The sequence below is a fragment of the Xenia sp. Carnegie-2017 genome, unplaced genomic scaffold (genome assembly GCF_021976095.1).
Source record: "Xenia sp. Carnegie-2017 unplaced genomic scaffold, XeniaSp_v1 HiC_scaffold_6, whole genome shotgun sequence".
Classification (NCBI taxonomy): domain Eukaryota; kingdom Metazoa; phylum Cnidaria; class Anthozoa; order Malacalcyonacea; family Xeniidae; genus Xenia; species Xenia sp. Carnegie-2017.
This window is the reverse complement of record NW_025813526.1, coordinates 678,893-694,967: the sequence shown is the minus strand read 5'-3', so window position 1 is coordinate 694,967 and position 16,075 is coordinate 678,893. Positions and strand designations below refer to the sequence as shown.

The 16,075-nt window shown below is 33.9% G+C and overlaps 1 long non-coding RNA gene across 1 annotated transcript; it reads right to left on the bottom strand.

The window, feature by feature from the left end:
• Nucleotides 1-861: 861 nt before the first annotated feature.
• Nucleotides 862-7,454, bottom strand: LOC124456669. The gene is made up of 3 exons (XR_006952384.1): nt 7,425-7,454; nt 5,725-5,727; nt 862-930 (listed from the first exon to the last, which is right to left on the bottom strand). It is a non-coding gene; the product is annotated as an uncharacterized LOC124456669 (long non-coding RNA).
• Nucleotides 7,455-16,075: the final 8,621 nt, after the last annotated feature.

Sequence of the window (16,075 nt, the reverse complement as noted above, 5' to 3'; positions counted from 1 at the left end):
CTTTGTGAGACGATTACTTTTTCAATATTTGTAGAAAGCTCAAATTTTTTGTGGTAATAGTAACTGAATCTAATGCATGACGTATTTAAAAATTTGATAATGTTTAATAATAATGAAAAATTAAGGTCATGCATCTAACGAAGAATGAAATTTTCGTGAATACCTAGTTTTTCTCACTTATTTCTTTTAAAATAGCTTTTTAACAAAATCAAAAAGTGTCATGCACTAGCTCTTGATATAAGCTTTGTAAATATGTATTATTTATAAGTTGCCTGAGGCGGTTTGACCTTATAACAACTCGACGGTAAAAATTATGAAAGGGCACTGTTTATGGACAGTAGCTATATTGGGGAAAAATGAATTGTGTGTATATTTCTGTGTTTCCGAAGAAAAAGAAACTTGAGTGTCCAGTTTCATAAAAAGTATTGAATATAACTCAAATTTTTACTTTTTACAGAGCGAAAAATTTTTTGTCGTTTTCATGGATTTTGATAGTGCTTGAAATACTAAATGGTTGTCGTCTCGATATCAATAATTGAATATCCTTAAAGACTTTAAAATGTTTTAAAGGAAAACTGCAGCTTAAGAGTAGATCGACTGTGTATGACAAAAAATATATAGTAGCTATAAGATATTTTCATTCTATAAGTATTTTTGAATAAAAATTCATACCAACAAATCCTTTTAATTTAGTTGAAAAACGTAGTAATATACTTTTGCAATGAGAATAACGTAGAATTGAAATAAATATAAATAAAAGATTTTCTTCGTGAAGATAAAATTGACTACTGAGGTCAAATTAAAGTCTAGTATCCGAAAAAATACAAATTATTTATGAACACGCGAGAAACACGAGTGATGACGAATAATGACGACAAATATTTTTTGGCTTCAGTTATCATTCCAGTTATTTTAATATTGAGTTCACTGCTATATACTGGTCACAAATGAGAAGTGGCACAATTTCTTCAATAGTACATTGATATTTACATTCACTTTTGCTTGTATTTGTCTGGAATCTTGGGCGACCATTTGATGGATTTAAATGCTGAAAAGGTATTTTGTTTGCATACTACATTCATTTGCATGTTTCAGCTGAATTTGGTGTCTGTTGTGCGCAACGTCGGTTTAAATGTATCAACAACGGTGGTATTGCGCTGAAGTTGCCATATAATAAACTCCTGTACAAAAAATATCATTCCAAACGCAAAATCTTTTTAAAACTTCATCAATAAAATCTGCTGGAAACGTGTGTTTGCCAAACTTGTGTGTTTGAAACGGCTGCCAAAGAAGTGCAAGAAAAGGAAACATTTCAATGGTTTCTTGAGACCGGTGAGCATGATCACGTTGAAAACGTTCAATAACTTAAGTTTTCAATATTTATTATTTTGTTTTATTATAATTGCAGTGTGATGGCATTTTTTGGTGAAAGTTTTTACCCCTACGTTATGCTTTAGTTGATCCCATTGAGTTCTATAAGCCCTGGAAGGAAGCCGTCAACAAAATTACTATGAATTATTAGCGCGTGGCCGTGGTCAAAACATGGCGGATTTTGGTTGTCAAAGTCAGTGGAAAGATATATCATTCTGCTACCATACACCAGCCAGTAACCTGGCAATTGGCTAGCAGCAAAGTCAACTCAAAATTTAATGACAACAGTCTTAGTCAAGATATATCTAGAAGTTTACATGTTGTAGCTGTAGGGTTAAACCAAAATTTTTTTGTGCCTTCTCGACTTAATCGATCAAGTTAGTTGCATTAAACTGTTTGCGAACAGTTAAGTCGTCCGTGTCACTCCGTGAGAGTTTACAGATGACTTGTCTAGTTTAGGTTTGGCAGGCATGAAGCAGATTAGGTCAAGGGCAACACTAGAACAACTTTAAAATACCGTCTAGTGTTATTTTTGAGTTAATTTGTCATTTAACCATAACAAAAATTCTTTACCGTAGATTATCTTCGTATTAGTGAGTGCAATACATAAAACGCTAGAGCATATCTTCATTATTTAGGTTTCGGTAGTTGTTTTTCCAGGTTGTATTTTGTATTGAACAGCTTTCAAAAATCAGGAGGGAGCGAATAAAAAAATACCTTTTCAAGTGGAGGTTTTTCATCTAAAATTTCCTCGTATGTCAGTCGTATGTACTTGTATGTACTCGTATGTACTCGTACGTATTGTGTGGTGTTTTAGTCACGATCATTGACCTTATGATTACGTAAATCATGTTTCAAGTACTTTATCCGTTTTGTAGTAATTGCACCTAGTAAAGCCTGCTTGGGTACTTAGATGGCGTTAAGTTAAGGTTGTTGGAGATCAAAGTTTTTGAGCATTTTGCGAAGTGGATTTGATTCGTGAATGAAGAAACGATTGTACTAAGATAATAAAGCCCGATCCCTCAAAATCGGAGGAATTGTCAACATGCCAATTCCAGCTGATCTCCAACGTTTTTTGGGCATGGTTAGCACCATTAGCAGAAAGAGTGTGTTCCAGAAATGTAAGAGATTTGCAGCCAAAGATACGCTTGTTTTTGTTGAGCCATAAACTACTAGCTCAAATGCATTTCAGTATACGTCTGTGAGGCGAAGATCGTGCTCTTGTTTAGTTGTTCTCCACACCACAATGTCATTTTGTGAGTATCCTCATCCTGGCAAATCAGCTGAGGCAACTTCCGCCTGGAAAATTTCACCCGCAGAGTGAATATCAAATGTGAGGCGTTTGAAGGTAAAACATTCGAATGAAGTTCCACAGGTTACAAAATACGCACTTTCTTCAACTACTTTGATTTGCACCATGCTTGGAGAAGTAATGAGCCGTGACATTTTAGAAATTATATCTTTGGTTGTTTATATTAATTGCATATTGATGATGCTTTTCAAGGTCTTTTTCGCGACATTTGGTTTCTCCTGCAGCAATGCCAGCTTCAAGGCCTTTTCAAGTGTTAAGTCAGCGTCACGCTAAAGTCTTTCTTGCAGAAGTTGATTTGAAACACCTCAAACAATTATATCCTGACCAGTGAACTTGTCAGAGTTCCAAATTCGCGTTTGCAGTCTCGTTTCTTTACCTCTGTGACAAATTCGTTGAATGACAGTCGCCTAACTTGGCTATAGGCAAGGAACTGATGGCAGAGTACGGTAACATTCTTTCTCGGATTGTAATATTCACCGTACTTTTCTATCATGATCTTGAGTTTCATCATGTCACTTACTTGTGAAAAACAAATCTCTTGCAAAATTTTGCAACCTTTGGGTTTAATGCATGTTAAGAGGATGAAAGTTTTCATTTTTTCAATTTTTTGTGTCTGATTCCGTTGCACTAACAAAAAAACTAAAGTGATTTATTGCTTTTCCCATACTTTCCAGTCATGAGACATGTTTTCTTTTACTACAAAATTCTAATTGATTTATAGTAACAGGTCTGCAAGCCAAGGCCACTTGCATTCACAATTGTGTGTATTGAAAATACAATAGCCTTAATTTAGATAAAAAGCCAAGATGAGTCCTGCAAAGTAATTCATGCACACGAAACACCATTGATTTTTCAAATGAAGTTGCAACCGAGATTTTTCCTTCAAAAGATGATGTTTTCAATCTAGAGAGTCGTAAAGCACTATCAACAAATTACAACTGTCCGTCAGTTTCATGCTGTTAAATGGTTAGCAACAGAAGTTATGAAACCGATCATAATGAATTTAAATGATTCTTAACTTATTTTAGTTAGGTCATTGGTATGAAAATCTTTAAAAAAGAAAATATTAGTTTTTTAAAATGGAAAGTAGAGCACATACAGATCGGTGTACGGGGGAGGTAATGATTTAACTGACAAGTTGATCCAATTAAGGGGAGTTCAGAAGATGAAGTGTAACCACCATATTTCTGAAAAATATTAGAAAAAATTTCTTGCTAAATTTTTCAAAATTAATAGGATTAATGTTTCGGGAAGTTGGGACGACAAAGTATACCTGTTTGGAGCACAGGATGCATGTTACGTATTTTTTGAAATTGCTTAATAAGATACATCAGAGGTTGTGTTGCTTAAAAATTGGTACAGTATCCAATTCATCGTCTATGATAATGTCAAATTACATTTCTTTTTTGCCGAAAAGCTAAATTGCATCAAACGATGAGTCAGCAGTGCGATTTGCTAATTCAGAGTACATTAAATGAACTTGTCTTACTTAACTCATAATGATATTGTTTATAATAACACTGCAAAACGCAAAAAATTATTATTATCGTGTATGTTAGTGCTTGTCTTTTTTTGCATACTTTGAGTTTCCTGGTAAATTTTTTTTGTTCTCCCTTATTGGTAAATTATATTTTCTTCTAATTGACTCTCTCAATTGCCTATGTCGTCTTCGTTCTTTTTCAACAACTTTTTCGGATTGCAAGACGTACAAGACAAAACTGAATGTTAAAAAGATGAATGCTATGCAAAATATATTTGAATATTTATAACATTTCATTCAACTTTCTCGAGTATGATTCATGTCCTTTTACGTTTTAAAATGTTCTAACAATATATATTGTTTGTTTTTTGTTTGTTTGTTTTTGTTTTTCTTTGTTTAATTTTTCAAGTCGCCATCATACATATCGCCATGCACTTTCGTATACATAAAAACTTTACCTTGTCGTTAACCGTGGTCCATTTCGCCTCTGTATTGCTTGAAAGTCACTTCATCATCACAGGAGCTGCTGTCGACTTTACTTTTGTTGCATCCCATCTCGAAGCTCTTAATTTGTGTACTATCAAAACCGAAACGATTGAAATCTTACTTTTTTTATTTTATTCAGCATACGTTTATACTTGAGAGCGCTTTCACTTTCTTTCTTGTAAGAACTTTCTCGAAAGAACGTATGGAATGAAATTGTAATTACTCCCATGCTGAGAAATACTCTGCACGAGCACGTATGTTTTACTCATAATAACTAGTTATTAACGCTAACAAAATCAATCATACAAACGCTCAAAAAAGGAATCTGCAGAAATTTAAACATTTTCAAGCAAAAACGCACTAAGTTATTATGTAATTTGTGCTTGCCAATGCTTACTGGCAGTAAGTACTTTGTAAATCTGGATAAAAAACATTGTTTGAAAAGAATTGATGAGATTTAGTGGGATAGATAAAGTTAGGTTGAATAGACTTAAATGAGGTCGAATGCAACTGTCTTGGACATTAAGAGATGATTTAAGCTTGGAGATGAGGGTCTCCTCATCTCCAAGCTCCTTTTGTGGATGAATAGTTCGTATGAAGGAGAGAATTTCGAAATCGTCAAAGTCAGCACATTAGTTCGAATGGGGCATGTTCGTCGAAACAGAGCGTTAGACAAGTGCAAAAATGGCATGTAGAATATTTGATTAGGTAACAGTGAGCACAAATCATCACATAACATTTTTTATTCCCAAATTTATAAATCTTATTTATTTTATCGTATACATGGGCCGATCAAGCTCCAGAGCTGACCGATGCATTGCGAGGGCAGAAGGCCCAAGCCGGGGGTCCTGGGGGCATTCTCTAACCGAAAATATTCGAATTTTACTGATTTGGGAGTTTTCTGCGATTTACGAAGGGTCTCAGAAAAAATCTTAAGCATAAATTTTATCGAAAAACATATAATCTACACAAATTCACCTTTCGTTTCAGAACTGCCGCACATGAAAAAAACACTGTCACGTACCACCTAACCTAACGGGACTTTTCAAGCACGAGTTGTGCTAATTCCATAAACGTTCTTTGAATGTGTGTCAAAGTTTGAAACATGGGTATCATATCTAAAATCATAGCCTTCTTCTCAGTGACGAGTTTATTGCTTTCGACTTCATTTTCCTTTTCCTCTTTTACCGCGTGAAAAAGCTTTGCTTTGGACGTTTTGCTTTGCTTTGGACTAGTAGACAAAGAACAGGGAAAAGGTCACAGAGAATACTTCAAAAGATCTTCTATTTCTAGACTTGGGCTTTTTGCAATCAATAGCATCTTTGCAAAAATGTCATCGTATTCTTCAGATCCACCAGCTCTCCTTTCTTGTTTTTACTTATAACATTTTCTCGCTCAGACTAGAAAAGTTCTCCAACTTTCTTTTCTTTATGCGTGTGTAAATGTTTGGCTCTTCGCCATAAATGTTATACGTTATAAATTTTCTGCAGTTGTATGTTCCTTTCCTCTAGCAATTGTTCTCATATCTTCAGCAACTATCGGCGCGAAAACCACGCTAAGTGCAAGGTGCACAAGCTCTTCCTTTTCATTTGTTTTGAAAGGATTTATTATTGTTTTAATTGTTTTTATGATAATCACCACATCCCTTTCAACTTTTATTTTTGAGTTATCTAAATCTTTTGTTTTTCTAAAATGTACACAATATACATAAAGACATATAGTTTGAGATTTGTTTGAATAGTGAGTGTTCAAGTTGCGATGTACGGCACCCCTATTTGACGTTATTCCGAGCAAACCACGTTTCATTTTAGAATCTCTAAATGCACAAACTAAGTAATATGAAGCTGTTCATATCAACCAATTTTCCTTGTACGGCTTGTTTAATGTTGCTAGTATGAATGTACGAAAAAGCACAGCTTTCCTGGTTTTAATTAGGAACGTTCACAACTCGCTTATTCACATTACTTCACCCTTTGTATATCCCATGATCTGATCTTGTTCCCTTTTTTTATCCCTCAAATGTAAACATATCAATGTGAAAACAGCAACCTTGTATCCCTATTGGATATTCCAATTTAATAATTTTCTTTAATTTTCAACATCGAAAGCAAAACAAATTTATATGCTTTGCGTCTACCATTTAACTAGCCAATAGACTACGGTAATATGTGAACTGAGCAATACATAAACAATTCTAACAAGTACTAAACAGGAGTAATAACATACTTGCGTCGGGTTTTTGTTATCACAGGGACATTTACTGACGTATTTCTGAACAGTATACGCTTTAAACAGCAGAAATTCAACCCGTGCTAGAATTTCTATCATATAATCGCATACGCAATAAGGCCGGCCACCCGGGCTGAAAGTCAGCCCGAGCTGCAATTACTTCATATAATCGCCCCCTAAAGTGTTTGATCGGCTCTTGACTAAGATAATTGGGAAATGCCTCATCTTCATTCATAATTTAATATCTGACCGAAAAATAGTTCCGTCGTCGATAGTTGTATGATGCATACCTCATAGAAGCCGGTAAGAGCAAACACATTTGACTTGCCGCAATGAATTTTAGGTTTTTGCCTTGATTTTCATTAAAAAATTGCTTGCCGAATCTCAAATACACAAATACATTTTCCTTACTCTTTCATCAGGGGGGAGTGGGAAGTTGTAGAATTTTCAGAAAAGCAGTGTTTTAACTGATTTTTCGCTAGATCTCAGCGACAGAGGACCAAATCCTTCATTTTGTTAGCGTCATCAGATATCTAAAGCCGTGACTGAAATAGCCGCTCCAGTTATTATAGAACTGCAAGAAACTTGATCACCAACGCCATATGTAAATTTTGTGAAGAGATGACTAGCTATAGAAAAACGAAGGAACGGCTCGTTGTTGCATATCATGCCAACGTAATAAAAGCTGACGAGTTCTTATTACTGTGGGATGTAAAAACAAGTCTAAAAATACGATTTTCCTGTAACCGTTTACCCAAACGGTTTCTGGAAAATCGTTTACCCAAATTTGAATGAAAAGGATGTGACCGAAGTAAAAGCTGAGTTTCACTTAGAAAAGACATACCTATATGACGTTTTGAGGATACACTTTTTTAAAAGTTTTTAAATGCCAGCAAGGGTTAATTAGCGATGGAATGACGGCTTTATGTGTCGCCTTAAATAGGCTAACATATGTCCATGTCGATACAGTGATATGATCCATTTGGTGATTCTGTCCCTGATTTTGCATAATTTGCAACACAGTTCTTGACTATATTTTCGATGAGCATGGCCATTTAATAAGTGAATGGAATCATACATACTGCTAAGTCACAAAAATCTTCAAAAATACGCTTATTCTATCGCTGTTAAAGGCGCTGCTTCACCAATTATTTTTTATTTGTTGATTGGACTCTTCTTCCAATTTTTTTCCCAAAACACAAACAAAGAGTGGTTTACTATGGGCACAAAAGAGTTCACAGTTTGAAGTTCCAATCTGTTGTCCCCACGATTGGCATGATTGCTGATTTATATGTTCCAGTGGGTGAGTGAATCTTTAATTTAATACATACAACAGTGTTGTTTGTTTGGCTCAGAATTTGGTATTTTACAAATACAAATATTATATTTTTGGAAGAAGGAGGAAAAAGCATCATTCACAAATGCTCGTAGAATCAAATTTATTGCAAAATCTTGAAAATCATGCTTCCTCTCAATCTGGTGAGCTTACGTGCCTTTATGGAGATCTGGCATACTCTCTCTAACTGCAACTGCAAGCTCCATTTAAAGAAGTTCAACTCAGTCCAGAAATGACTGCTTATAACAAGAATATGAGCATTGTACGTATCTCGGTTGAATTGATTTTCGGAGTTATTATCAATTAGTTTAAATTCATCGATTTTAAGAAAAATTTGAAGATTGGTTTTGCCAAGTTTGCAAGATGTATTTAGTGGCTGCCATTTTAAGGAATGCATTAACATGCCTTTATGATAGCGAAACATCAAAATTTTTTCAAGTAGAACCTCCAACTTTGCAATAATATTTCTCTTGAATAATTGTATAGCATGTAAGAGCATGGACCTAGTCAAAAACCATGTTGCGACCAGTGAGCATATACAATTTAAATATTTTTTGCTCACTCACTGTAACTACCACCGATTTCTTAAGAAATCAATAATGTTAATGACGAAAAAGTTACAGAGTGTAAAGACAACTTTGGGCGATGGCTAAGCCAAAGGTTGCAACATGTAAAATAAGATACTGTCAGGATACTTGCAAGATTTATTATAAGAGAGGCTAGCTGCACAATAAAGTGCATGAATATGATTGCAACATATGATAGACCTTGATAATTCCGTGAATACTATTGATTTTCGAGTAGGTTATAAGATCTGGGTTAATATAAATCTAAGCACAATTTGATGGAAGGCATACAGATTAGGGTGAAAACAGCCTTTGTTCTGAGTTTGACTGCACCCAATGGTAAGTAAAATTTTTTGGCAGAGATTGAATGGATGTTCTCAAATTTTTAGAAACTTTTCGATTGCACTACATAAATATAACATATTTTATAAATTATTGTTATGTACACATTTTTTAAAAATATATTCACTTCAAAATATTTCACATAATTTATCTGCATGAGAGTTTATAACATATTACAAAAGAAATTCATATGGAGCTTGTCTATTGTGTGTTGCCTATACTATTTTTTAACTAAAAGATCTAGAAGCACAAGCTAACTTCTAGAGTTTATACAATAATGCTAAAAGTGCTTCATATTGTTGTTGTTGTTGTTGCATCATCATTACTTCAATTGCATGCATTTGCTGTTGTTGCTGTTTATACTTCCAAATTCCGATCTCCTGTTGTTTTCTTCAATGTTTGCTCTCTCTGCTCTTTGTGCAAATTCTTTTTTCCACTATTACTTATTTATCTATTTCTTTTGCTCAGTACTTATTCCACTAGCATTTAGCTCGTCTCTTGCCTTCTATTGCGTCCTAAAGATTGGTTCTTTTAGCTGAGCACAATCTATCTGCAATACCATTCCAGAATTTCTCTCTTTCAGACGATGATTTTTTCTAATTAAAAAACTTTGAAACTACAATCTCTCTGCAAAATAAAACGTCTTTTTCCTCTATCCAAAACATGTTAATTTTGTTCGTACCTTTTAATGACCTGAAAAAATTCAATACAACTTATATGAACATGTAAACATGCCAAAAACAACTGCAGAAGATAGCGATTTTATGTTTTGTGTATTACTTACTTGATGCTTGTAGGTGGAATTTCTCAAAACAAATAAAAAAGTTTGACAACGACGTGAATTCAAAAAAAGACGTGACACAATGGGCCAATTTTCAAACAGTTGCATGCGCAGTTTCAGAAATAATAAAGAAAATTTACTTCCAGCCGGTGTTGTATTGAGATCTTAAGCTCGATTGTGATCTTAAGCTTGTTAATAAAGTTATGAAGATGACACAAATTTTTGTCGTTTACAAAGAACTTGTCGATTGCAAATAGTTAGGATGAACGTTTCACGAAAAGCAAGTATTTGGATGTACCATTACACAATGACATGTATCATGTGCTCATATTCATTGTCATCCTAGATGTAAGTTAATGCCGTAAACTTTTGATCACAAAGCAAAAATACAGTCATTAAGATTCCAAACATGAACAAAATAATTCAGGTTCAATTACTTGAATGACGACATTGCAAATTAGTTTGATTTAAAAGAAAGTTTGATCTTGCTTCATCGAAAAATTTCGCTCAGAATAATAATGAGAAACAATGAGCTGTAGTTCAGTTATCAAAACAACATGTAATAATTTCCGGAGAAAACAACGAACACACAAACCGGCACTCTTCGTTGTCATTCGTATGGCCGACTATCTCCGAGGATATAGACTGACAAACGGACACTTATTCAGCGTAGCATTGCGCATGTGCTGCAGCTAACAACAGAAATGCTGTAAAATGTTATTTTTACGCACAAGAGATGCTTACAAAATATGATTAGCACTTGCTCCAAAATTCTTGTAATTGTATTTCCGAGACCCTAGAAATCAAAATTTTTGGGGGGAGCATTATCCCCCTCTCTCTCTAGATGGCATTTTTGACTTGTGTTTCAAAAATCCTAGATCTGCCCATGGTGTAAAATAAACTATTTTTTAATTTTTGACCATTTATAGACCTTTTCTATAATATATGCATTCAGCTTTGCGGGTGAGAAGAATTTGAATACAAACACTGTAAATAAAGCGACAAAAAATACCACATTTTATCTTTACATTTGTGTTTTTCACAAAATTTTGCTAAAAGTTACGAGAACATGAGAAAACAAGAAAAATCGAGGTCTCACGATTGAATCTTACGATTCGGTACGTCTGAATTTAGTTCCATAACAAAAAAGTCTACGTACGTAAACATTTATTGTTTTACAATTAAACTTTTTGTGAGTAACATAGTATTATTTTAAACTGAGAACTGCTTTCAGAGAGTGAAAACTGAAATATGGTAAAGTAATGCAAGCATTGAGCAATTTTTTATAATTACGTGATCAATCCTCCGAACAAAGTGAAAAACCTTTAACTTTCATTTGGTTGATGTAAATACTTTCATACTTTGAATAATTATATAATTGCATTTACACCACCCAAACACTTTCTTTCCATTCTTTAAAAAATTCTCCAAACTCAGCCTCGTTATAACGTTGAAAAAAGGAAAAGCCAGAATCAAGCCTCCTTTATACGTTTAGAGGTTTTATCTGAAGCTGGAAACAGTGATATTCTAAAAAAGATCACAAATTAATTATATATGGTTACTTAATAATATGGTAACGTTTGATGTAAGCGTGTCGCGCTGTTTGCTTTGCGCATACCGAAATTTAACGGCCAACATTACTCTCGCCAGTAAAGCGTAAAATGTTTGCTACGAAAAAATACGAAGTGGGAGATGTGAAGTGGGTTAAAAAGTACAATTTGAAACTTATTGGCTTTGCTTTGCATTTGATTATAAGCTTTTGCAGAATTGCCATTGCAAAACAATGGCGTAATCAATTTTCATTCTTACAAACAGTTTTTTAACATTTTTCGTTTTTTAACATTTTTTTTTGCCTACTGGTTTTAGTGCTATGTGGACTTCATGGTGTATAAAATATTTTCTCCTGCACCTGCGCTCTTTGTGTGGATTGGCAATTTCTCATTAAATACGTCTTTAAGTTTTATCATGTACTGCAGACAAGTAGAAGATACGGAATGTCTGATTTGCTTTGTTCAAATGCTTTGAAGTGTCAGAATAACAGCCTGTTATCGTCCAGTTCAGTCTATGAAAGAGCATTAGTGCATTTAAGACTAATGTGGGGTTTGAAACACTTCATGAGAAGAAAATCTGACGCATATTGTCTATCATGATATTAGCTCCAACTGTTTAGCTCCTGGTAGTCAGTAAGGACAAATTGCTAAGGCATGTGGTTGTAGAGAGGGAGTGACTTTGACCAGTTTCTTTTGGTTCACTTTATTTTTTCCAGCAATTTTAGAATATTCAGCCAGCACGAAGTCTAGGTCAAGGGCAAAGTTTCCAGATGAAAAGATGAAACTTCCAAAACTTGCCTTATTTCCAATTTTTTGGGGGCATTAGTGATTAGAAAAAGTTTTCATAATTGAATGACATTTATAAACTTATTCTATCATAGCATGTCTTAGTTGTTAAACTATATAAGAAAAATAAAAATTTTACTTTACTATATTCATTTTACACTTATTACAGGTCCAAAAACAGGTCTTTGCCCTTTATGATCAATACTGTGTATAAAAAGCTTTAACAATCACAAAACTGTTTAAATTTAAAATGTGTGTATGTTATGCAGTAGAATGTACAAAATATAGAATACATAATACCATTGTATACATTTCATTTAAAAATTAAATAAATTCATTGTTAAAAATACAAGAACTGTTTGTCTTTGGATGAAATAATACACAGTACAAGTCACTTGCAACACAATGCTCACTTTAGAAGCAAGCAAGCACTTGGCTAGCAACTAGAAAAAAGAATCAAAAATCAATTATAACTTTGGTGATAACTTTTACAGAGCACGAATTGCTTTGAAGCAAAGTTATAATAATTACTATTATTCACTATGTGAGCATTCTCGGTCGTGATTGGTCAATTACCTGCAGATAATTCTCGATACCTGTAGGTTATGACGTTATAACCAACAGGTAGCTCAATGTTGGATATGAATCAAATCTCTTATAAAGTGCTTATAGACGAGACATTCTCGCCACGATAGCGGTTTTCCTGGATGGCACAGTGTTTCAACTTTAATCCTAAAGCCATCATCAGAATATATACATGATATTAATCAGTGCCATCAACGAAAACTGCTATTGTGGCGAGGTTCTCTCATCCATACGCAGTTTAAAAGAGATTTGACTCTTCTAAAGAGCCTGTGGGCTTGGTAGCTGAACTGGTAGAACAGCTGACTAGTATCCCGAAGGTGCGAGCACAAATCTCGTCCAAGTCACATGTTTTTCATAAAAACCTTGTTAGGATTAATATTATGCATCTTCTCTGATGATGGCTTAGCTGTCTTGAGTTGCCATCAATATAGGCGTAAGTAACAAAACTGCATTGCTTGAGTTTATCGTGACCGTCTAAAGCAAATGAAATTCGGTATAATACCTGAAAACAATCTTCTGCAAAGCTTCTATTTTCTACAAATTTCTTCACTGACTTGATCTTGCTCCACCCATTAATTTTCTTACTGTTGCTCTTCTTATATTTAGCCGTAGTCTTTGCCACATTTTTTAATAGCCATTTAAACAATCACACCAAGCTAGTTCTTATTCGATCGCTCTCTTGATTACATCTTTTTTTTTCCTTAAAGTGGTCACCTACAAAGGTGCAAGCACACCCAATCTTTCATTAAGCGTTGATAAATTTATAATTATAATATCATAAAGTCGTAAGTATTCTGTTATTTTGAGAATTTTGTTACCTTGGTTGGAATATTTTTTGATGAGATCTTTTTCTTCATAATGATTCTCCACGTTTGTACAATCTTTATAGTTTTTAGCAGCATGTTTATTTTTAATTTTGAAATTTACATTCGAATTCGTCAGTCTTTCAATGCCTATTTTGTTTTAAAAAATGGAGCCCAAAAAGATTAAATTTTTTTACTAAACTCTGTGTTTTACTAAACTTTTTGTAATAAACTTTAAAAGTCAGTATTGAAATTTTATAGAACTGTGTCTCAAAACTTTATTTGAAAGTTAAAAAGCGTTACAAAACTGAAAAACGCGTTATTGGAGTGTAAAGAAAATATAATAGCAATGTGAGCCTTCTAAGCCATTGTAAATTGTGTTTACAACTCCTATATAATTTTTGACATCACACAAACACATATTATACGTACAAACATCACATTTCACAACAAGAACTGCCTTCAGAAAATCGACGCTATTGCACGCTAATTTTTGCAAATCGAAATCCTAATATGAATGCTTAGGATATTCAAATTTTTTATTAAACAAACGTTTCGTTCTATTGACTTTTTATTTGTCTCAAATCAACACATTTTTCCATTTTATTAAATGATCTTTGACACAGTCACACAAATGATAACTTTATTTTTTGTAATGACTTCATATAGATGTAATTAGGAAAGTTTAAAAAAAGATCATAGAGAAACTGTTCTAGAACACAATTACTTAATATTTGCTCTTTGAAATTCCGGTTATTCAGTACAATTAAAGATCAAAAATTTCACGACTTCTTAGTTAAACGCGAGTTAACCCCCTAGCATCACCATCCTCTACACCTGTTGGGAACCAGTGGCGTAACTAGAACGTTAATTGGGTGCATATTCATATATTCCGTTGTGCCTTACTGATTTCTTTTGAGAGTAATTTGAATTTCAAAAGAAATCAGCAGGACACAATTGAATATATGAATATACACCCCCCAATTAACGTTCTATTTACGCCTCTGTTGGGAACGCAATAGATGCTAGTTTGATGGCCAACACACTCACAAGTTTGATGTATTTTTTACTCACCGTTTCATATACAGATATCCGTACTCGACTAAAAACTTGAAATTTACTGTCCACCCCTATCGAACATAGTTTCTAAATACCCCTTACTCACATGACTGTACACTACTAATGATTAACTATTATGATTTCGTAATTCAAATGTTCCCAGTTCCCTAAAATTTCTATTATTTTTATTTTCTTTTTTTTTTATAATTTATCATAAAGTCGCATTTAATGGATTGCCGATGCATTACACGAAAATAATGGAATGTCAGAAATGTTTCTGCAATCTTCAGGCCAATCAAGAGTGCTATTTGATGAAGTGACTCTTGCTATATAATAGACCATACTATATAACTAAACACGACCTTTTTTTACGTCTTTGATAATTTGTTGTCAAATATTTCACGTTAAATCAGCGTGCCAATGTCTAAAATGTAACGTTCTTTGTTTCTAAGTTATATGAGTTTAAGTTATGAAATATATGACCTTCCTCTTGATCTTGTTTATGAACTGATGAAAATATTATGAAGTATTTTTGTAACATAATACACAATGCTATTGACTGAAAGGAAACACATTTCGGTAACTTTCTACCATTTGAGTTTTCGCACCCGTTTCGCTCATTGTAAATGGATATTAAAGTGGTTCTATGACGAAAACCTAACGTTAAAAAATCATCGATTTTAGCATTCAATAGTTTAAACACATATCAATTATTGCTTTCGTAAAATGTAAGCAAAAATAATAATATAACGAGGAGGTTATGAACATTTGAAATGTCTAATTTTCATGTCCGCCATTAAAATCGGCCATTTTGAATATTTGCAATCAGCAAAGGTCTGTGACGTCATAGTCTTAACACGGCAAGAAGCGCACATTGGAAAGTATACAAAGTAATACATAAATAGAGCAAAAAAATGTCAAATTCATCGAGATCTAGCTCGCTCTCTGAGTCTTCGATCGAGACCAACGCATCAGTTTCTTCATCGGAATTTATGACGGCAAATTCGGACGAATCTAATTAGGAAATTTTGCCATTTGCCGGTAATATTGAAGCGCTTGCTTCGCCGGATGAAATTGCTGAGTACGAAGCTGCAGTCGCAGAAGAACGGCGGTTGAAGACATGCAGCAAGATCGTTTTGATGCCCGTGTTGATGTTACTTCATGGTAAGATGTCATTCTTAGTGTGTTACTTTGATCTGAATCGTCTGCCGTTAGCTATGATAACTTTATGGAAACATACAATTTGGCCAATATTAAAGGTGTGAATGTGGCCATTGTTCGTTGGATCTTGTTGTCAACCCTCAAGAGTGCCGATGCTGCATGGAAATAGAGCAATGCCGTGGTAAAATGTATCAGTTCGAAATCGATGAAAGGAAATGCATTTTGGAT